We start from the raw sequence: 24,114 nt of genomic DNA, 5'->3' as shown, positions 1-24,114 counted from the left end.
GTCTCACAGTTGTCTTTTCTCTAGACTAAACAATCCAAGTTCTGTCAATCTTTTCCACATAAGTTATATTTTCAGTCCTTCTCATCATCTGTGTCATTTTCTGATGGATTCTCTTTTACGTAGCCACCATTATGTGGTCTTTCCTCTGCCACTTTCTTGGTTTCAGTGCTGCAGCTGGAATGATTTTTCTCCAGGTGCACATGTACCAGCTGGCACAACTGAAACTTGCTGTGGTGTGGCATTGCTGTGATACCCTAGTAAATAACAACAGCATGCCATGAAACAGATCTCTAGAAATTACTGACACATTAACTCAGCCATGCACATCAGAGCTCTGTGTTGAAAAAAGAAAAAAATGTATAACAATAATCAGTTCACCCTCTTCTTTCTTTTTTCTTCTCTTCTCTTCTATTTTCTTATGAAAGAAATGTTAGAATGAGATCTATACGCGAAACATCACTGAGGTGTAGGAAACGTCTCAGGAAGTTGGTTGTCTTTGGAAAATAGCGGGGGACATAGTTTCTTGTCAGCTCAAAACAGTGATTTTTATTTTATTAAAATCAACTATTCACAAGCCTGGAATTACTGGGAAAAAAGGATGCCTGGCTAGTGTGCCTAACTATATGAAAACCACCAACCAGGTCTTTAACTTGTGGTATGAATGCTATTTCCATCTAGGTCATTAGCAAACATTTCAGCAATACAAAACTCCAAACTACTTTGATTTAGTATCACAAGGAACAAACTTTACCACATCTATTATATTCCCAAATACACTCTCCAGAGCCACCACAAAGTGACAGATCTAACAGGCCAGAGGTAACTAACACTCATGGTGTTCATCTGTGCACAACAACACAAAGTGTCTATTATTTAAATCTGGACTGCATTTTTATGCCACATAGATCTCTGAATAAATACCACTTAAAAGGGAAGATAATTATTTCAACACAAAACTTAGTATGACGATTTGGAGAAAGGAGGTAAATATTTATTTCTACGTTTATTTCTTGGAAAGTTCTCTTGGCTATAAATTGCTCCGAGCTTATAAATTCCTCTCTGAAAGCCAGTCACAGGCATATCTCAGATAGGTTCAGAGTGTGCTTTTGTTTTGGATAAGTTATATATGCTTCAGAGATTTATCTGACTCTCCCCTACAGGTCTTCATTTTGCAAAGCTGGGCTAGAAGTATCCTAACAAAAAGCTTCTATACCTGATGTTTTCTACTTTTCCTTACACTGAAAATAGTAGAACACCATTTCAGATGACTCCTCCAGCACTTTCCTTTGCTGGCCCTCATCAGAAATAGGAAATGCATTATCAAGCAAAATTAACCCACTGTGTATAAAAAGGGCACATTATGGGGAACACATGGAGTTATGGGCAAAGCCTCCCAGTGGATTGGTTTAAGTCAAAGCCAAGTGCCTGGAATCCATTCAGGAGAGAAACTCACTCTGACAATCTCAGTGCGTGCATTTTCCCCTCTGCAGGGTGTGCTGTGGTGAACTTATGGGCAGTTGCTACCTTTTGCTGCTATATCCATCCAGGCTTTAGGGGCTCAAGCACAAACCAGGCAGTCACTGGGTGAGCAGTCCTTCAGCTAGGAATTTTGCATTTCTGGATGTAACTGGAAACCACAATAATAAAAAGTAGCTTGTATTCCTGTGTTGGCATCTAAATTGTTCTTCTTTCCAGGGATCCATTCTTGGCATCTCTGATGAGCCTTCTCATTACAGCCAACTGGTTAGAGAAGGAATGGCAGGAATTTCACTGACATTCACATTATCATCACTGTTTAGCATTCACAGGGACCTGGGAGCTTTTACACATCCCACCATCTTTGTGAGCAGAAAGCACATAAAAAATTGTGGTCCCAAGGAGTGTTATCTAGCTGGCAAAAAAAAGCCCATCGCTGAAACCACAGAGGAGGAAGGTTGTAATTTTAAGACAGAGGCGGTTTGTTTTTCAATAAATTTCTGGTGCTGGGAAACACTGGACCTGTTAATGTAGTACCAACTAGCACACCTGTATGGTTTTGGCCTTCAGTTCGGACATCTTCATCTCCAACAGATATATATGTCTCCCTTTATTGTTGACCTGGGCCCAGTCCATTTTATCTGAGAGGCCCGATTCAGCCAAATGCCAGGTAAGGAGAAAAATCTTTCCCTGGCATCTCCTGCCAGTTCTGCCTTTCCCCTTTGGGACATCCTTTCCCTCCTGCCAGTGTGGCATCTTACATGTACAGTGGAGCAATTCAGCTTAGGTCAAGAGGAGAAGGCTAGTCTTTTGCTGCCCATCCATCTCAGTGTCCAAGGAGACCTCCTCTTCCATTCAGCTTCTGTAGGGTTTCTGGTAATCAGTGGGACCTTGTGCTTTTCCTCCTGGCATCAGCAACTTTCTCCTTTTATCACATTTGCTGCTGACTCCTTCCCGTCTGCTGTTCCTTGCAGCTGTCTGCCAAAACCAATATTCTCACAGCTGCCAGAGGCAGCTTAGACTGGCACGTCATAAAAGGCAGCAAGGGCCATATTTCCAGATTAAAATAAACCCAGCCACTTCAGCACCTTCTGACAATGTGTTTGACACGCCTGTGCTGTGCCCTCACTCCTTGGCTCTGACAAGACACAGACATGACCACGGCAGCTCACATGGGCACCTTGCTCCCTCTCCATATGCCCACCAGGAGTGGTCTGTAGGATGACAAGTGCTGTAGACCTAGTCCTGCTCCTCCCTCACACCTGCCTTCCTTTCTTGGGATTACAGAGCACTGTGGTTGAATATCAGACTTACCCTCTTGTCTTTCGTAGGACTCCTAGCCTTGCCATGATTAGGTGGATCTACTGTTAACTAATTTATTAGTAATACATCTTGTAATACATGTAATACATCTTGTTTGGGATGGAGGTTATCCTCTGTGCCCATATCCAGCTAGCACCAAAAGGGAAGGGAATCTGTACACGTTCCCAGCCAGCACTGCATACCTCTTTTCTGAGAAAAAATGATGAAACTGGCACGGCAGCCTGCAATTCCAGAGGACAGGAATTCCTAATGCAGGTGGTCCTTTCCCATTCTCCGTTCCAAAGAAAACTTTGGCTCATGAACAATGTCTAACAGGAAAGAAATTCAGTGCAAAACAAAAAGAGCAAGTCCTGGGCAGAGCAGGATAAACAGAGTCTGAACCTTGCGCTTTGGGTAGGAAATATACTCGTAGTCTTTGAAGGCACTCCGCGTTTTTAGTTAAGTCAGTTGGTAAAGTAATTTGAAATTCTCTGGGGAAAGGTCCTAGGGCATGTGTTTATGGGTCACTGAGGGTGAAAGCTCTTAATTGCAGCCATAGGATAGCAATTGGCATTTACTGAAAACTCATAGTGCAAGGACACAAGCCCCCACAGGTCCCTCCTTAGCACGCTAATAAGATGGGGGCACACGGTGTGGCACACAAACTCCTTTTTTGGATCAACAGTGATCTAGGGCTCTGTCTTCATCTGTTTCTACTTGACACCACGAAGCAGTTGGAGTATTTTGGGGTAGATGCCAGACTGTGTTACTGCTTATTTTCCCATATTCCTACCTTACTGCTGTTCACCCCTTTGGCACACTACTCAGCTCACAGATCACATTACTTTCCCTCCCACCACCTCCCTTCACCCCATGCTCAGGAGCTGTCTTAGGATGCTTTAGACAGAGGTTAATTTATAGACTCTGTTAAACTTTACAGCCACTAGGAAGCCGCTGGACTGTTACCATCAGGAGGCTGGCATCGGGGCTGCTGATGAAAACCACTGGGTATTTCCTATCACAATACACACCAACCAGTTGCTGATGACCTTGCTGAACATTCATTATTGGAACTGAAGTCATTTTTTCTCCATAGTCCTAGCGAGTCCGTACTTTCAAAACAAGGTTTGAAATTTGGCTGTAAAAATGGCTTTAGGTGTAGCCATTTGAAGTCATATAAAATCCACACATATTTGATCCAGTGAAATTAAAGACAACAATAGAACTCAAGCCAGAAGCTGTTTTTTGTTGGTGGTGGTGGTTTTTTTTTTGTTTTTTTTTTGTTTTGTTTTGTTTTGTTTTTTTAATATAGCAATGTTCAGGTATTATATTTAGGGACCTTTCTATCAGCCAGAGTTAATGGATCTAATCAAGAACTTTTTAAAGTCACTCTCAATCTGCTACTCCCTGGACTTCTTCATTTATGGGAAAAATCTTTGGGGGTAAAGAACCATCACTTCTAAAGCTGGGAAACACATTTTGTCCTGGGTAGCTGATTCATTCTACCATCTTTATAAGCTGATGGTAAGAATGGCACAAGTTTTTTAGTGGCTTTTAAATGATGCATATATATTGTGAGATAAATCTTCCTTACTCACAGACATCTAAATTCCTCAGATTTTAAGACACAGTTGTAGAACCAATGAGATGACTGTGTCTAGAGGTGTCTGAGTCTCTACATTGAGCACAGAAGGAGCTCAGACACTACTTAGATTGGTTATCTAATTTTTGCATGTCTAAAGCCATTGCCAGTGTGAAAGAAAAGGCCCTCATAAATCTTGGCTATGGAAGCTGAGAATATTATAGCTCTCAGTCTATCAGCTTCTACTTGTATGCTTCATTAACAAAAACAAATAAGTAAATAAATACTTATTTGTTGTTTGGTTGTTTGTTTTGTTTTTATTGCTTGAAGCTATTTCTTAATTTCTGAGTGAGAAAAATTCCCATGAGAAGGCAGGGCTTCATCTCATTCCAAAGTCTTCCCTAGGAGAGGATTGTTTTCTAAAGGAATTTTCTGCCAGGAAAACAAAGATAAAATATTGCCCATCAGCGTTATACTCTGTATCAGCTAGGGTGTTCCTCATGGATGTTGATGTTCTGAGTTTGTCATAACCTTGTATTCTTCTCAGCTGAACATTATCTCCAAAAAAGTATTCAGAAGAGGGTTTTTTTTCTAATTTTAGTTGCCTAAAAGGTAAGCAGTTAGTCAAATGGCTTGTCTGAGTTCATTATGTGGTTAACACAAAGAGCAAAGTACCTCCAAACATGCAGTGATTTGTCTTATCTGAGAAGCAGTGTCTAGGATGAGATAACATTCACTCTAGATAGGCCCATCCCTCTCTTATTCATTTTTGAAGACAACTTTTAGACAACTACAGTTATAGGAGAAAAATCAGAGCTTCCTATGGCTGAAGTGTCCCAATGCCTCCAGATATTCCTAACGTTTGAATGAGAATTAATTGAAAACTGATAACACCTTTCATTTTGCTGGGGGAAAAATTAGTATTCTTTTCCACTCCAACATGGAATAAAATGCAAATTTCCCATGAGTTAGATTTTTTTTTTCTCCATCCATCGCTATTTTTAATGCTGTGATGCTAGATGTGTACAAGAAGGAAAGCTTGCCAAAAACATCAGCTCTTCCATACCAGCACGACAGATACAATATATGCAATACAGATGGAAGACAGCATAGCGTGGACACTTTTATAGCCTGAAGATTCTCAGCACTGTCAAAAGCAGAGTGCAAAAACAATAGGCTTGACTTTCCTCCCATCTGTCCTGGTGTAAATCAGATAAAAATCCAGGAGAGATGTACCTCCATAAAACCAAGAGCTGAGAAAAACTAAGACCTGGACTCATCTCACCTTCTAATCCCTGCAATAATTCAAGTTAACACCATGTTACAGATCTACTTTTATGAAAGGCAAGAGGAGAACTGGGCTTAAGTTTTATGTGGAAACTGAAGCTTTTCATAAATTCCTGTCCTCCTTTTTGTATGCTTACAGCTTCTGAAACTTAGCAAATCTAAGTTAAAAAAATAAATAAATAAAATAGGTTTTCTTTCAGGTGAAAGCCGTACCACCTTCACTACAAAACATGTAATCTAATCTGCTGTCCAGGTTCCTCCCCAACTTCCATTTCTCCTTCCCCCCCTGAAACTACAGAAGTATCTTCCTGATCCTCAGCCTGTTACAGTTCTTAACCTACCAGAGATAACATGGCAAATGAATGATACAGGAGCAATGTGAAAAGAGATGACTGAGAAGGGGAGGAATAGATTTCAGTAATATCATGACTGGTCTGCAAGAAGACAAACAGAATAATTATTCATGCTCTTCCAACACAAGAATAGGAAAGAATGAAGCAAACTGGAAAGTTAAAGACAAAGGGGAAAAAAGAGTGGTTCTTTATAGAGCATGTAGTCAAGTTGTGTGGAAATGTTTGCCACAGGAGACTGTAGAGAACAAATATTTATAAGAGCTTAAAAAGTTTCAGGGAAAAAAAAAATATTACGAAATGTTAAATGCTCCAGCACAGGAACTCTGAACCACATTATGCCAAAGGTGGAGGGGTATTCTGTGGAAATATCCCTACACCTGCTCTCTGGTCCATTATCTAGGATATTCAACATGGGCTGACTTGAAAAAAAAGGATGGACTTGGGCCTGCCTGCACATGGTTGTTCTTATGTCAATGCATGGGATGAGACCTGTTGGTGCAATGTCTGATTCCCTTGATCCAGGGACGGGTATGACTACAGGATTCATATGTTCTTCCAGAAATGACTCTTGACTTGTGCTCATCTCCAGATGTCTGGCATTGGATGTTGCCTACCCAGCAAGCCAGTTGTAGGAGACCTGGCTGTGTCTCAGGTTCACGTGGTAGCTTCCTTCCTTCCTTCTTGATCCTGTCAGTCCCACATCCTGTTCTCAGCTGCACCAGTGACTCAAAACTCTTTTGACAATCCTTCAAGGCTGTGGTCCAGATCCTCAGCATTTAATAATTATGCTATCCAAGCCATTTCAATTGTGGATAAAGAAAGAACAAAGTGAAATCTGCTCTCAGAGCCCAGCTGCACACATAACAGAGGGTTTTTACAGCCTAACCCCAATGGGGCATTGCAAACCCTGGTTGACTCAACAAGCCAGAAGATATTCTCCACAGGAGACAATGCGGTTCTGGTATACAATCCATCTGGATCAACACAGAGGGAAACAAGGCAGATGAGAAGAAATATGTGGGACACAGCTAGAGGAGGAAGGCATAAAAACTGGCCATAACAGGACTACAGCAAATTTCCAAGAAATACAGCGTCATGAAAATGAAATCCTTCTTGAAAGAGAGTAGAGCACGCGGCTGGATAGCTATTGATCTATGCATGCTGGGGAGAGGGACAGATGAGTGAGTTCGCAATGCCTGAAATCAGGCAGCTGTTAAGTATTGTATGTGACAAACCCTTTGCAGAGAGTTAATGAGGTCGCTAGCATTAATAAAAATTTAATAAGAAATATTGTCTCATAATAAATTTAATGAGATAATAAAAATAATTAGAAATGGCCTGGCTTGTAAGAGTTTGGATCTGCACTTCCTCGCAGTTCAGGTCTGTTTAGATTGAAGGCTTTTGGCTTGGCCCATTACAGAGGGAGAGGTGAGGAAGGAAACCGGAATTCAGATCTATTCTCTGCCTTTTACATGGTCGGTTGTATTTTCAAGGCAGTCATTAGCCTATTCTAATTTCTCAATTTTTATGAAGCAGATGCTGAATTTGTACCACAAGTACAACAGCTGCAAGTTCCATGGGTTTGAATCTGTTTGAAGTGTTAGGTATTTAGATTCTGTGACCCTAGCCTAAAGCACTGCAAGCTCATTTTGATATCCTGATGTGTATTGGCTAAAGACCTTTCCTGCAGTGTCGGTTTGAGAATCTGTGTGGAAAGAAGACTTAATAAACTAGATCCTGAATGGAGATATGTCTTTACAGCATGTTCATCTGCTGCTGTAAAAGAACCTGCAGGTGACACTTCCAGAAGGCACTCAACTGCCTTTACTCCAGATGTTTGAATTACACCATGTAAAGAAGATGACAATTTTAATGTAGCTGAAATAATGAGTTCTAGGTGTCTAAATTAGATATGCTAGATATTGTCCTGCTTTAATACTTTTATGATGTTCCGTAGTGAATTACCCATGAGTTGAGTGACTCAGTACAATAGCTACTTCTTGGAAATCAGTGTGATGTTTCACACATGATACAGCTGAGACTGGAGTTAAGGATAGGAACCGCGTGCCATTCCCTGGTCTGTGCTCTGCCAAAAGTCTGCGCAGTCATGGCAATCCTTTCTGATGTTACTATCTAGGCATCATTATCATATATGGGTAGGCTGAGTAACAGACATTTTAGGAAACGTCAAAATAATCAAGATTTGAGGACAGGCAGGCTGAATTATACACTGTACACTTCAGCCCACTGAAAGTACCCATGTTATGCATAGCCATCTTCACCTAATAATTGATTTCAAACTAATCATTGATCCATTCAGTGCATGTGCTTCCTTTCCCAGGTACTAGCACAACCTGCCTCATGCTGCATCTGAAATGTGGGCTTCCTTGCACGCCTGATCGAGGCTTGGAGGCCAGGGCTTTGGGAGAAAGCTTTTGGCAAAAAAGCTGCATCCAGGTTTTAATATTTTTGCTGAAACAATTAGATAAAAAGAAATCGTTAATACCTCAGCACAATGACTTTTGGACCCTGCTGATGTTCAGAAAAAAACACTCGACTAAGGCCAAAGGTACACGTCCAAAGTCATCAGAAGGCAATGGGAATCCTTCCATACATTGACTTAAAGGTGCTGTGTGTCAAAATCTGAAATATGCAGTGGAGAAATCAGCACACTTGTACACAAATGAGACCTTTCTCAGGCATTAGCACTCTCTTCACAGAACTGCCTTGCTCCCTTTTACTTATATAACTTCTATTACTGATCCTTACTGGATGTATAATCCCACAACATAAACCCTACTGACATCTGCTTTCACATTCGGAAGTACCTACCTTGGCAAAGACAGTGGAATGTATGGGATGCTGTCAAATTCAAACACAAAGAAAGTAAATTATTCCATTTATAAGACCCATGAGCACCAAGCACAGCAAAGGAAGAGCTGTGTTGTCTGCAGGCTGGCAGGGAAGCAGGGCTAGGCCCCCAGCCTTACAGAGAGCCCATGTATGAGGACTGCTTCAGTTGCAGGATGCAACTCAAGCCAATGTTCTGCAGATTTAAAACTATGTACCACCTGTCTTGAGCCAGGGAGCTGTTATATCATTGAATGGAGCACTTTTTCTCATGCATGGAACGCATGTTTACTTTGCCACATCATTTGTAAGTCTCCAGTAACAGTGTAAGATTTTTATCTCCAACTTTTTTTTTTCATGTTGGGTTTTTGACAAGGTAAATTAAAAAGCGATCTTGCTCGGCTGAGTTATGGAGCATAACTTCAAGAGCATTCTTTCATTTCCAACCTTCTGTTGCTCTTGACATAAATCTTGGGCACTGGACTACTTAAAAAGCAGCAGGACACCCCAGTCAACATTTCCTATTCTTTCCTTTCAAAATATTCTTGTTTTCATTACAAGGTATTCTCAAAAAGGGAAAGCGTTTTTTTTGTTTTGTTTTTTTTTTTTCTGTAGTGCTTCAAATAAGAGGAGATCAAGAGCAAAACCAGTCAGAAATAACCAGTAGCACCTAGAAGTGATCCATTGAGTTGTGCTACATGTTGCATGTGTGTGTTTAACATCCTTGCTACTATGGGATTTTTTGTTACTCTTTATTCCCCCTCTTCCAAGTGCTGATGGAGTTTTAAGATTCCAAGGCTAAGATATTTTAAACTCCAGTATTAACTGTATGTTTCCTCTGGGATATCCTAGGTAAACTAAATGCTGATTTTCTTGGCATACTGTGCTAAGATTTTACTGGTATCAACATTTTCTGTGTCTCAGGTCACATGGCAGCAAAGTTACTCTTGAAAGTTCAGCAAAACTTATATTGAAAAACAGACATTCCTCCCTCATCTTAAACCATTATAAATCAGGCTCTATGTGATAAAATAGGGAAGTTATTGTGATGTGTTTGTCTGTATACATGAGCCAAACATGAGAAGATATAGCCCAGGTCTCCAGATATCACAGCGTTAGCAGGAAACAAAATATAGAAGAAACTTATCCTTCTAAAATAAATATTGTTATGCATATGTAGATACACTTACGTGTGTGAATATATACACATATCAGTCAAAACATGACTAAAAAGTATCGAAATGAAAATCCTGCAGAAAAGGTATGACAGAGATCTGCAGTGTCACCCTTTTGTCATGCTCCCAGACTGCATTCAGTGCAGCTGTAAAACCAGACTACAAAAGGCAATTTCAAATGTAGTGTCTATTCTGTGCACGTGCGTATACACATAAATGTCAGGAAACGTGTACATGAATGTGTGTCTTGTTCTGAGAAGACCTACCTACCCTTCAGTAAGACGTCTTACTGGCTCTCACAGTTGTCATCACTGAGCTTTCCAAAGCCTTAGTGATTTTTGCAGCCAACAATTGGGTTGCTATTTTTGGTAGGTTTTATGGTATCATAAGCTATCATGCCATGCATCAAAATAAAGGCTTAACTACTAACAAGCACCCACGTGCATGTGGCTTCCAGTGCTCAGAAAGGCTAGGAAGGAAACCCAGTGACTTCTTCTGTTGGGAACTGTCTGTGGGAGGCAGGATTGGGGGCTGAATCCAGGCATAAATCTGTTCTCAGTTAGGTGGGAATTCTCAATCCTTTCAGAGCCTTTGAATCTTTCAATGAGAACATTTCACAGGGATGATATTGTTTAGAAGCAATTAGCAGATTTGGAAAAAAACAGCAACAATAACAAAAAACACGACTAAATAAAGCATCTTAGTAAGAAAATACAGGCATTAATGGGAATATATTTGACTATGTAAACTATCCCACTTGGAATAGATTTTGAGTTTTGGGGCCCAACTATAAATACTTTACACACAGCTTTCCGTATAATCAACTTTCAGCTGGGGCCTGAGTGAATAACTGATCTGTTTCAGCTCACCTTCCCATCTGCTCAGCTCTGCCAGTGCTGTCTGCCTCAACATCCTGCTCTGCTGTTTATCTAAAAACACGGGCATTCACGAGACCCAGTCAGGCCTTTTGAGAAGGCCCAGTCTTTCAAGGATGCCTTCAGCTAAGCTGGTAAAGACTGTTTAGAGATGACACAGTATTTCATTGGAAAGAGGAACTTTTGGAGGCCAGACAAGTCTGGCTGTTAGAAATTAATTCATAGCTGCTGGTAGAGGAGACACAAAGGTGATAATCCATGGTGGGGAAAAGGAAATTTATTATATTTAATTGTATCTGTTATAAATGTGTTAGTAAGTCATATGTACTTCTCACTTCTGTGGCCAATGTCTTGGTATAGGGTAAAAGCTCTTATTGAATGCTCTTTGGGAAAGGGGCTTCTTAGGGATTCATGCAGCAGAAAAACATCTAATGAATTTCTGTTACAACTGCAACAATATCACTGTAGAAGAAAGCTCTATCTAGGAATTTTTCATATAGGGTTTTGAAGGACTTCCTAGAAGGAGGACATTTAAAGGTTATGAAGGAATCCTCATAGTCAATGACCACAATTTATCATGTTAATAATTAAACCTCATGTGCATAACAGTCTCAGATGAACAACAGGAACCATGCTAACAACACTGATCAGCAAGATCTCTCAATGCCCTGCATTATATTCTTCTGTAATGCAAGTTGTTCTAGGTTTACTTCCAAGTGTCAAAGCCTTCTACAGGACTGGATGCCCATGTCTAGACTGCCTCTCACATGGGGACATCTCTCATCTGTGCTCACAAGTACCTTAAAGGTGTGGTGTCCCCATGTGCTCACAGAGTGCTCCCTGGTGCATCGACCCTTTGGAAGTTTTTGTTGGAATAGTAATTGAGGAAATCGCAAGACTGCATTATTTATGGAGATCATCTGGTCTCACAGTTCACTATGCAATATGGAAACAACATGTAGCTGGATATCAAAGGCCATGACAGCTGCAGAGGGCCACATCTTTTTCCAATATCACTGCTTTGAGGGAGGGAAAATGTCTCCTCTCTGAGCTCTTCTGGATCACTGATTTGACTCAGAGCCTGCAAATCAAAAGGTATCAGTGAACGGTTTGTGAGTTATTTTGTGAACAAAGTACAGATCATTAAAACCAAGTTCCCTTCTGTTTCTAATCACTTCTCCCTTAATTTAATCCCTTTCCAGTAAGAGAAAATACAGAATGAGTGAATGGCAGAGTCTACAGAGCGGTGGCCATGAAGGTGAGACACAGAACAGTTGATTCTGGTCAGTCTTGGACTAGACTCAAGGCTAACTGTGTCACTGACAAAATGCAGGTAGGTTTGAACTCAGTTAGCACATTCCTTAGTGTGTAGAGAACGTGATTAAAAATGGTAGGAGTAACGCAGATCTGAAGAAATCCAACGATCTGATTTGAATCGCATCAGTCTCTAATTTGCTGTTTCTAAATATGATCACTGGAAAAAGCAGTAAACTTGGCAATTAGCTTGTGTTGCCCATGGCAAAGAAGCCGCACCTTTGAGATGCATCATCTGGAGTTCTGCTGTCTTCATAGTTTGAGTCCACATAGCACAAAGGCAAGGCCTGGCAAGTTGATGAGAAAGTAAAGGCAGGCCCACGGCATACCCAAAAGGGCCACAACCCTGCCTAAATTTCTAAGCATATCCATTTCATTGAAAGAGCAACAAAAAGAAAGTCACTCGTATCTCAGGCAATTCTGAGAAGACAGTTTCAAAGAGGTCCTCTATTCCATAGCACTGGTAAACCAGGCCAAAATTTACTTCAGGTTTTTATTTTTCTTCCATTTTGGCAGCTTTCTTTTCCATAAAGAGATACGGACAAAATTTGTGTACGTTGCTGCAAAGCAGACAGAAGACATGCTGTCCCTTTTGTTTGCTTATTCCTTCTGGACTATGTCAAAAAAAGATATGGAACTTATTACTTTGTAAATTCTTCCCTGAAAAAGTACTTGACTGTTGCTGGAATATGACTGCTTGGCTTCCTAGGCTGTCAATTCCAATTTAGCAGTTCTGTGCTCTCTGTTCTGTTCTGTGATCTGAGCAAAGGGAGCAGCAGTAAACGTGGTAGCACATATACAATGAAGCAGATACTGGCATTAGGATGGAATCACTTTCCACATACTGAAGTCTGTCTGACTTCTTGGTAGAAGAATTACCAGAAAAAGAAAGAATTGCTACTCATCCACCTTTATTTCTGTACCTCTGTTCTCATCACAGATAATTGTGCCCTGGTGGGCATTTTTCAGTGCTTTGTTTATCTCAAAGTCTGCAAAGAGAAGTTTTCCACTTCTCTGAGACTTTTCCACTCAACATATCTCACTGTTAAGTTATCCTACATCACTATAGTTTCTTTTCTTTAACTGCACTGATTCTACTTCCTCTGACAATGTGAAATAATTCTTTTCTTATAGGATTTTTATTTTACATCTCATATGTGGAGGAGGAGTGGCATGCATGTGCCATCCCATCTTCATTCAATGTTTTTTTAGGACCTACCCAAAAAACATTAATGTTGATAGTGTCTTATTTCTATGTGGTATTTCTTAGCCACATTTATGTGCTCTTGGCCACACACCATGCAACGGCAGTGGTGAATGCATTATAAGACATAGACAGAGATAGAAGCAGGAGGATTAAAAAACAAACGTGAAATGGAACTGTAGATAGATTTGACACCCCAACATTTCCTTATACCTCAGCAGATGCATTTATCATTTGTACATTTCCAGCAGTGTAGAAAATGCCTTTTCCACATTCCCTGAATCGAAGGGAGGATAGTTTGACTAGCAAGGAGGATCCCAACATAATTTGTAGAGATCAGACTTTCAGTTCTGAAACCTCCAAGCCATGAATATGTCGTGTGTCTACAGTTACCACGCCTAGGAAACAGAACGTGTTGCTCTTGACCAACTTCAGATTGGATGTAAAGACCATGTTATGGTCATCCAGTCTAGAAACAATGAAGGTTTCCATCAGTGATGTGTACAGTGCTAAAAGAGTCAGCAATCAGTCTCAACAGGCTGGATGAGAAACAGATATTTCCGTCTAAAAGGAACTCTTTTGTGTTTAGACCTCTTGAGTTTCTCCAGGTTCTAGAGAGCTCGAACCTAAATCTGCTACAGTATATGTCCACAGGTCTTCTTGCTAACCTCAGAGTGCTTTTGGATGGACAGGGCTAGCTTTGAAGATGGCCAAAGTGTGAAAACTTTGCAAGAAGCAGGGCAGCTTCAAGCAGGAGTTAAATGCAGTTAATGGCAGCCCTTCTCCCGACAGCAGAATGGGACTAACCACCATTAGTCACACTTGCAGAACAATTAATACATTTTTCCTTTGTTAAACAAATGCAATTTGCAAGATTAAACCATATAAAAGGGTGGAGGGGGTTTAACACATGCCAGTTGTTTTTAATTTCTCTGTCTCCAGATGGCAGCAAGTACAGAATGAGGCTGTGTTTCTTGGTGTGAACATGAATCTCCATCTGCAGCCTCTGTATGCCACAAAGCCTGTGACTCATTCAACTGCTCTGTGCTGGCTGGGCTACTGCTGGGTTTGCATAACAATGTTCTCTCAGGACTGGGTCCTCAAATGCTCCATCAGACAGGACCAGTTATGCATGTGATTAAGTCAGGAAAAAGCAGATCTAAGCACAGTAGGGATCTTGAACAAAATCTGACAAAAGCCTCTGAGTTCAGGATGCAGTTTCACTTCCTGAAAGCCTATCTGCCCCTCAAGTTATTAGAAAAATACCCAACACATCCACCTGACCTGCCACTTTCTGAAGTTTTGAAACCTCAGTTGCGAGAGGAATGGTTTCATACCAGTAGAACCACCAGATATAGGTAGTGATATAACAGCTCTTCTAATGCATTTCCCAATGCTCTATGTAGTGAAACAGCACATAACAATGATGTCAGGGTGCAACGCTCTATTCAAACAGGTTTCTCTCACTTCCATAGTAGCAGTTTGGACACCTGTCTCTGTGTATACGTTGGTGAACTCTGCTGAAGTCTCACAGTGGAAGGAATCAAACATCATCTGGTGCCTGTGGAAATTCATGCTCTGGTCAGTTTTACAAGGCTCTGAATATATAAGACTGAATTTATAGAGTTTTCTTATTGCTGTTTTCTCAGCATAGTGGTTCCCTCTGTAAGCAGGAACCCAAGCAAGCAACTAGAGCATTAGAAGTTATTGTATTTATTTGGTTCTGAAGTCATCAAGAAACTGTGAGGCAGAAAAAAAGTATCCTCTCAGGAGACAGAGAGATTAGACTTCAAGTCAGTGCTACAACCAGCTGCTTTAAAAGCCCCCAAAAGAACTTAACTACTTCAAAATGATTCAGTTGATGAAACTGCGTCATATGAATTAGTTGGTGGAATTAAGACAAGAACAACGATGAAGGAGTGAGTGGCCATATCAGCTCAGCTCTAAATGTTCAGCTGAAAAAGGGAGGGCAGGCAAGACAGATCATGGATGCCTGTGATTTCCAAGCGATCCATGAATGTTTATTGGGACGTTATGTCTCTGACCCGGGAGCGGGATGCTAGCCAATCCGTATTAAAAGATACTCTTATACTCCTAGCATAGTTTTGCGGTGAGCAGAATATGCTGCACATATATTTTATGTTTCAGGTTGCAGGGCTCTGTGTGGGAGTTTTATATAATGTCGTTCAATATTTGTTTGGTTAAGCTTTACAATTATGATCCTCAGAGAAAATGATTCTCAGATGCTGGATCCTGGCTGCATAATTTGAGTGAGATTACGCACACACACACACAGACAACCTCTTACTCGTACACAACAGCCACTCTATCATGCACTCTTCTCCAGCCCTCCACTTCTGAACATCTCCAATGACATGTTTATCCTCACAGCCACCACATGGGTAAAGCAGTGACGCTCTCCCCATGACAGACTGATATGCAGACACATTGACCTAGCTGCAGACAGTGCCTACCACTAAATGTCACCCTGGGGGCTCTGTGGTTGGTGAAGAAAGACTGGTATGGCCAGAAGGTGTCAAAGCCCGCTGAAGACCTGATCTGCCTGTGGAAGGCAAAACCTGCCAAGAACTTTTACTACCTCCTTGCAGGACCAGTAAAGCACAAAAGTGTCAGCAGCTGATGTCAACATAACTATGCCCAGACACAGTTAAAGTCACCACAGTACGTAAATTTATTTTCTGGGCTTCTTTGCATCATCACAATGGCGTTCAATGGGAAAAGCCTCCAGTGTTGTGCTTCACCGCACTGTCTCTTCCATGCGGAATTCTGATTCCTGAGCTCTTCATAAATTATTTAAACAAAACTAAATTAATAAAGAAGTCTATGCCTGTACTCCTTCCTCCCATATATAAATGTACCCAGACTTATACCTCTCCTTTATATCTCTTCCATATCATTGTGGATGCATGCACAATAAAACTAGCGCTTAAGAGATTAAACTGAGTATGGGCTGGGCTTGCTGCGTGTTAGTTGAATCAACTCGGGTGAATGATGAGACAAATGTGTGCCACACAGACCACCAAAACTCCAGTGGCATGGAACAAGCCCAGGCAGGCAAGCATGTGGGTCTAGGCACACTAGTGAAAACAATAATGTCTTTACTGTTCACATGTAATCAAAGCAGCCAAAGATCTGTCAGCACAGCAGTTCTCATTAAGCACGAGCATTTGCCAATGGTGAGTGGAACCTGGCATTTCCCAGACAAAAGTATGTGTGCAGACAGTGTGTGCTGCACACACACACTCAGCCTGAGGTTTCTGGGAAATGTCAAGCCATGCTTGGTGCAGGTCCTTAAGACCAACATGTTCAGTTTGCACAGGGCTTACTGAACACTTCCAGGAAGCACAGAGCTGTGGACACCAGAAATGGTTGGAATCTTCAGGTGTAATGGGGGTACGATTCATAGATTTCCTTTGAAAACTGAACAGTAGCTCTCTGCTCTTCTTTCTGGATAAGGAAATCCTAAGCAAATATCAAAAATTCTCCAGTTCCACCAAGACCAAGTGCGAAGTAGAAAACAAGGGCATGTCTATGAAAAGACAATTGTAAAGTTACCTTAAACAATTGCACAGACGCTAGGGATGGAGAAAATAAAAGTTAGACACTAATCACAACTATGTTGTGTTACATTTCCTCCTGCATTCCCATGTAGGTAGGAGGGAAAATAAATATCCTGAAGTTGAGTTTAGGTCATCAGGACTCTTCAGGGTTAATAGGAACCGGTATTTCTGAGATGCCAGGGAAAACTATTTCAGACTTATCAACTCTGCCAAAAGGAGCAAAATCAATCAAACATTTGAGTTCCTGTGTAGGAAGTAAAAATAATTATTCTGTTATTTATTACTGTAAAAAAGTTTCATTTCAGCCAAAATGTCTAAAAAAAAAAAGCATTCAAATTTTATGCATTTGTGGCTGTAGGAGGATTTGAGTTGGACAGTTTAAATGAGTCCCTGTGTGTGTGTATAAATGTCACAACACGCCAAATAAACAAGGGTCTGAGGAGTCTGAATAGGACTGCATTTGAACTTGGGGAAAATTCAGATTCATGGCCTGGTTGTACTTTGGCACAGCAAACTGAGCCAAAGCCCTTACCCAAACACACCCAGGATTGTGAAAAGTTCAGTCCTGCATCCAGTCTCCGCTTCCATGCCTGTTGCTGCTCTAAGCAAGCACGAAATGGACCACATTGGCTTCTTGTGTGTCACAGATGGACTAACATTTTCTGATTCAATTTGGCAGTACTTTGTGTGGCAGCTCCATAATGAGCTGTGTATATAGGAGTGGTCAAAAGAAAATTTAAAGGAGTTTATTTTCCGTTCTGAACTGAGTACTTCTTGAGAAAAACAAAGTCTTTTTGAACATTTTAATCTGCATGGTGATCTGCATTGCTCTATTGGTAACATTTTGTATTGCTAAGAGAGAAGCCAGGAACTGATTCCCAATCTCATTTTTTCCTTCCTATGCTATTGGACATTGAGGGAGACACTTCGCTGGTGAAATTCAGCAGAAATCTGTAACTTCAATCACTTGTTGAGATGCTATGCACATCCCAGCACATGGCAGTGTCCCCTCTGAATAATGACATCTCCTGTTTTTCTTGTAGGTCTTTTCCCATAGGAGCATTGTTTTTGGAGGTAGAATACCTCAAGCTACTGCTAGTGGCTTTCATCTTCTAACAAAGCAGTCTAGAAAATAATGATTTCCCCACTAGTTAGCTGAACAGTCATATAGGTTAATAGAAAAATCATATTATAGCAACCAAATTCTGCCAAATGGTTCAATAAACATGGGTGACAACACAACTTCCTGTTACTTCTATGGAGAGGTGACATGTAGATCCTCTGGGTATCGTCCTTACTTTGTTAGATGGGACTTTGACATGTAAACATTCAAAAAGTGCAAGAGTCACTCACTTTCCTCAGTTTTGGAAGGTCACTAGTCCAAAAGTGGAGAAATCTTCCCTTAACGCAAGACCCAAAGAGAAGTTCCACATGAGATGGGTTCCCTAAGGATGAAAGGGCTCTTGACTTTTGGCTGCTGCTTTTGCATGACAGACCTAGAGAAGGCACAGTGAGCTATAAAGGAAACTTTACTGAAGAATGCTTCACAAGGCCCATTTTCACGATGATGGCTACCTCCAAGGCTACGTAGTTGGAAGTGTTTATTCACCTTCCTGAAAACCATGGCTGTCTTGACAATCTGCTCCCGTTCTGCATGCAATGGTCTTTTGGTTATGTTATGGGTGACCCTTTACACTGTGTTTAATGACTTTATGGGAAACTGGGAAAACATCCAATCATTCATAGTTGAAATATTGCACTTTGGATTTGGTACCAGTACAAGCAACCTTGTACTTTATAAAACTAACTGGGAACTGGTTCCCCACCCCCTTTACTTTTCCAAGAACTACAGCCACCACAATAAAATAGCAGTAGAATTTATGATCATTTACAGTAAGTGGAAACAAAGCACTTCTGGTATCCCATCCCTGGTGCTAGCTATTTTGCTTAAAGCATTGAAAGTCCTATGAAATGCTTCACAAACAATCTCATGTAAGTATCTACCAGGCCTTTTGAGCTTCTCGGACCTGTCCATAAAGTCAGTCACAAAAACCTCTTCATGGTAACAAAATAAGACATTACCTCAAATCAAGTCACCAAGAAAGGTGGCACTGCTGCCTCAAGGCCTATAAGGGTTCTCCCCTCTGGTGATTCTTTCACTTCTTTGCTATCAGGATGTTTTATAGAAGTCCCTCTTCATTGGTAAGGTTCTCTCACACATCCAGATGAACTCCTGACAAATGCAGAAGAAACTTTAAAGTAACCTGGACGGAGATGAAAGCGGGTGCTTTTTTATTTCAGAAAGAACTGAGAGAGGGAGATCTTCCCAGCCTGAGTGATAGATCTGCAATTTGAGTTAAGACAAACACAGCTCCCAGCCCATCACTCCAGTACCTGGACTGTTTTGAAAAGGAGGAGATGTTATGTCTGTCATCCTGCCCAGAAATCCTTTAGCTGGCAAAAATAATCTGAAACCAAGACTGTCAAAAGCCAAAAAGGAATACTTTGCAAATGCTTCAAGGGTTCTGGGACTGGGGAGGGAAAGAGAATTCCTAGAAAACAGTTGGAAAAACAGGCTGGCCACTGATTGGTAACAAGAGCTTAATCTGCTGCAGTCAAACAAATGCGTGGGTTCCCAGGGCTGTGTAACTTTTGGTCTTACTACGTGTGAAGTGGGATTGAGCAAGTAATATGGGTAAACCTGAAGTGCATGAGGGTGGCAAACTCCCCTGCTGTAGCTCCTGTACTTTCTGCAGTGGCATTTCAATGCAAGAGCTTCTATCTTAAGGACCTACCACATCAGAAAGGTCTGGCTGGTTTGGTGTGTGAGTGGAGGAACTGGGAAGGCGCCATGGCCCCAGAGAGCATCCACTGGGAAGCACACCAGCTTTCCCACGTTCCCAGGGAGAACTTTTTATTTTTCCTGAGGTTCATAATCCCTTCTTGGTCTAACTAGGGGTGGCTAGCAAAAGTGTTAAAGGCCTGCCTTTGCCCTCTCAGAGGAAACAGGAGCAAGTGCTGGTAAAGGTGTTTCCTCTGAGATGTCTCCCCATCAGTGCAAAGCTACATACAGACAGATTCATGCTGCTTGCAAAAGCACTGCCAGTGCTGCCTAGGAGCAAGCAGTAGAGTTTAACACATTTGACAGCTGCCTATAAGGTATGTCATTCACTTTATGAGTGACTGTAAAGCTGGAAGTTCAAAGACTGCCTGTGACAGTTTGTGGAACTAGAAAGACAGCATGTGACAGTTCAATAAATTGTTTTGGGGTTTTGTCTCCAATAACTATTTCCTTTAGATAATTATGGATAATGTGGCTCCTGTGCCACACACGTCACAGCTACAGCTCAGCACTGTCCAAATAATCCTTTTCTCTTAGTGGTGCTTTCCACCACCACTGCTCCAAGCACCCCATCACCAGCTGCTCTGGCAAGCGTGGGGTGAGGAGCTTCACCATCAGTTATCCAAAAGTAAGGGAACTGAGCAGTGAAGAGCCACAGGTCAGAAGGGGATCAAGAGCAGTGCTGGACCTGAAACATGAGCACTTCTTTCCCAAAATAGAAGGGTATGATTCAGGGTGTGGGAAGGTGGGAGGAATGAGTGAAAACAAAAAGATCCCTTTACAGACTCAGAGCATCAGACCCTCAAATATAAGTCGCTGTCTCAATAAACCTGAAGTGAAGCACCTGAGGCCCTAGCTATTAACTTTACAAACATATTTTTGAAAAAGGAAGGTATAACCTGTGATGTTATACGTACTGAATATTTATTTATGTGTCTTACAAACACTGTCTGCTGTAGTACACACAATAGGAAAAAAACTGTAATATATATGTAGCAATAACAAGGTAGCAATAGCACCTTAAATTTGCAGAGAGCCTGGAATAGTAGCTCCAAATTGTTCCTTGCCCTCAGGACTTACTTGTTATTGATTTTACCACTCAAAGCATAAGAAGAAGCCCATCATAAAGCGCTACACATGCTGCTGTCTGAGCCTTTGCTGAATTTACATAGTAAGGGGAGAGGGTGGAGTGCTTTCACTTTTTTTTTTTTTGAAGGAGGCTCCGCTTTCAAAACTTTGGCAAAAATTTAGTACTTAAATCATACCGTCTCTCCAATACACCATTACAAACTGACCAGGCAGGCTTTTTTTCCCTCTGCATCTATGTGATTTTGTAGCCTTATGTCTGCTCTGCTAGTTCTGAGATCATTCTTTGAAAACTGTTGTCATTAGTTTCAGAGTTAAATAACCTGAAAGTGAAATGGAGTGGCCCAAACTGACTGATTTTATTTTCCTCGTTTCTGCAAATGACCCATAAAATTCTGATTTGGGCTGACAAAACACAATTCTCTCTCTCCCTCCCCTAATTTCTCCTTGTGACCACTGGGGGGAAAAGAAATCAGTCCTTCGTGCATTTTTGACTGATAGGCTCACCTGCAAGTGACCTCATCTTTATATGGCTGATTTGAAAGCAACACATGCTTAATCCAGAAATGCAGTTTGTTCATGGTCCTTCTACAGTACAGAGAGATGGCTTTTGCTGACAAGTCTCTCTGCAAAAGCAAGCAACATCGCAGAAACTTGCTCTGACCGCTGTATAGACACACATGAACTTGTAGATTTTTCTTGGCAAAAACTAACCCATTGCTCCAAGAACACAGTAAAAACAGAAGTTTTACAACATATCAGAGGGCAGGAAAACAGAAAAAAGAAATCTTACACTTCTTGAGAATTTTTTTTCTTTAAGAACTCTTATTCAGAAAGTGTGCTATTGATTATGCATTTGCACATTATTCCTGCTTTAACCATTTAAAAAAAAAAAAAAGCTAAAACCTTCAACTTAAAGAACTAGCATGTCTACCACTTAAACTATCACCAGACTTAAGTGGATTTTTGTCTTGGTTTTGTCATAGAGAAAGCAATCCTCTGACCTTAAGAACATAGGGCAAATAAGCTTTCATTTTGGAAGCCAAGGGCACTAGTAAAATTTCTCTCTTAAAAAACTTCCTTGTCCTAGCAATGCCCTTCACAGTGAATCCTGCAGGTGAGCACACCCGGCCTCTTTCTGGATAATTTGTATGTAAATATTAGGGTTGGTTCCAAAACTAGAGAACGCCTTGATACAATACTGTGATGAGAACAAAAAGTACCAGACTAGTTTTGAATAATTTAGGTGACTGGACATTTTAACCTTCTCATGATATCCAAAGCATCCTCACAGGACAGGCAGACATCCCAAAGACCCACATTTATCTGAAGGGCAGCTGGAAGCCCAAGATATATCTTAAGGCACTAGACTATTACAGGGAGATAACTGAACCCTACTGAGACCCACTGAGTATCACAGTCACAAAGTTAATTAAAAAACAGACCTGGTGAGAAGTCTGCTGAATTCCTTCCTGAGGAGATAGTAATTTCTCTTCCCTCCCTCTGGCCTTCAGTTTTCATTAATGCTGCTCTGTGGAGCATCAAAACTGTCTTAAATGCTTCTCTTTCCCCTTCCGAAAAGACTGAGTTAGCAGCACAAAGGGGTGCCAAAATGAGTACCTTCATTATCAGGCTTCTTATAGCAAACGGCTTTGTTAAGCAAAAACCTGCCCTGTCAACAATTTACTAAACTACACCTGTGGTCAAGAGTGTGGGCAGGTGGTGATGTCCTGGCACAGTTAACCACCCATCAGCAGACACCTGTAGTGTCTTTTCAAAGGAGGCCTTTGTGGTACAAGATGCTGTGCACAGGGAAATGAAGACAAGTTTCAGGAGCATTGTAGAGAAGAAAGTCTTTCAGGGAGACTGTAGGGTTGTTGCAGCTCACATAACACAACAGCTGCACTTCAGTTACAGTTTTGTGATTTCATGACAGTGGTGTAGGATGTACAGTAGAAGAAAACTCTTTGTCCTCGCTTCCTCACAATGTAAATTTGAGATTCATCCAGCTTCTAGCTGAGGGACTTAGAACCATTTACAAAGGGATGAAAAAAATAGTGAAAACATTTCATTATTTTGTGAAATAAAATAGAAGTTAGGTGCTTAGACCAAAACCACAGTCCAAAAACTCTACAGGTTGATGTCTAGAACTTGCCAGACTCCTCTTTTAATTTGGCAGTTTCCTTTACACCTGCAGTTTTGATACAGCCCAAGACCATTTCTCTCTTGCCCTTTGGCCCCATCAGTTTTGGATTCCCCTCTGCAAAGCTTCAGCAGAAGGGGAGGGTGCACCACAGCAAGCTTAAGTTCTCCTGAAGAACCTGTTGGATGAAGAAGTGATTTGACCTTCAAGTGTTTTCTTTTAAATCAAAAAGAGAGCCCAGATGAGATTTATGGCAGAACAGAAAAGAATGTCCCTCTCTTCTTCCATCAACTTTGTTTTCTTCCTCCTTCTCAATTCTGAACCAATATAGGAAGCACTTTCAACAGGGTTAAGTATGCCAAGTGTAAGCCAGGTTGTGAGAAGATCTACCTTCTCATCCATGCGTTAAGGAGAAAAATAAAGTGGTTTATTCTAAAGCCTTTGAAGTGAAAAGCACTCCAAGCTTGCACTTTGGACATCCACCTGCTTCTATCAGCTGTAAAGAATAAAGGCAGGTTTGCATAATGTTTTTCCCTCCAAACTCTATTTGCCTAAATATGGTAAGTACTTTCTCTCTGTGCTCTCTGCACACACCTCAAAGAGTTGCTGGAGCTGAAAACCTCTCACCAGTGATTGCACTTAATGACTCTTCTGTCATTTACACAATTCACTGTGTAAGGGTATGAAACCATCTGCTTTTATTCCTTGGAGAGCTATTGAATTGATTGTCATGACAAGGATTCCTTGCCTATATTGTAACAAGAGAGGAGAAAAGACAACAGAGGAGAAGCTACAATGAAAATGGTTACTCTACATGGGTCGTTATAACTTTCCATCTCTCCTGGTAATCCCTGTCTTCTCTAAGTAGACACAATCAGGGTGGCACCTAGCATGTTCCTCACTGTGCCCTCAGGACGTGATCTAATGATCTCTGGAGCGATAGCCTTATCCCCCCATCAGTCCCAGGAAAAGGCTAAGCCCAGGAAACGGGGAGGAGTCCAAGTGATCTGGAGTACTGGAGCTTCTTGAGAACAACTTAGATCT

The 24,114-nt window shown here is 41.2% G+C and overlaps 1 long non-coding RNA gene across 1 annotated transcript; it reads right to left on the bottom strand.

The window, feature by feature from the left end:
• Positions 1-11,708: 11,708 nt before the first annotated feature.
• On the bottom strand, positions 11,709-22,678 carry LOC121074171. Its single transcript, XR_005822181.1, has 3 exons — positions 22,373-22,678; positions 19,082-19,232; positions 11,709-11,981 (listed from the first exon to the last, which is right to left on the bottom strand). It is a non-coding gene; the product is annotated as an uncharacterized LOC121074171 (long non-coding RNA).
• Between the last annotated feature and the right edge of the window lie 1,436 nt (positions 22,679-24,114).

This window comes from Cygnus olor, chromosome 8 (assembly GCF_009769625.2).
Source record: "Cygnus olor isolate bCygOlo1 chromosome 8, bCygOlo1.pri.v2, whole genome shotgun sequence".
Classification (NCBI taxonomy): domain Eukaryota; kingdom Metazoa; phylum Chordata; class Aves; order Anseriformes; family Anatidae; genus Cygnus; species Cygnus olor.
This window is presented reverse-complemented; position numbering and strand designations above follow the sequence as displayed.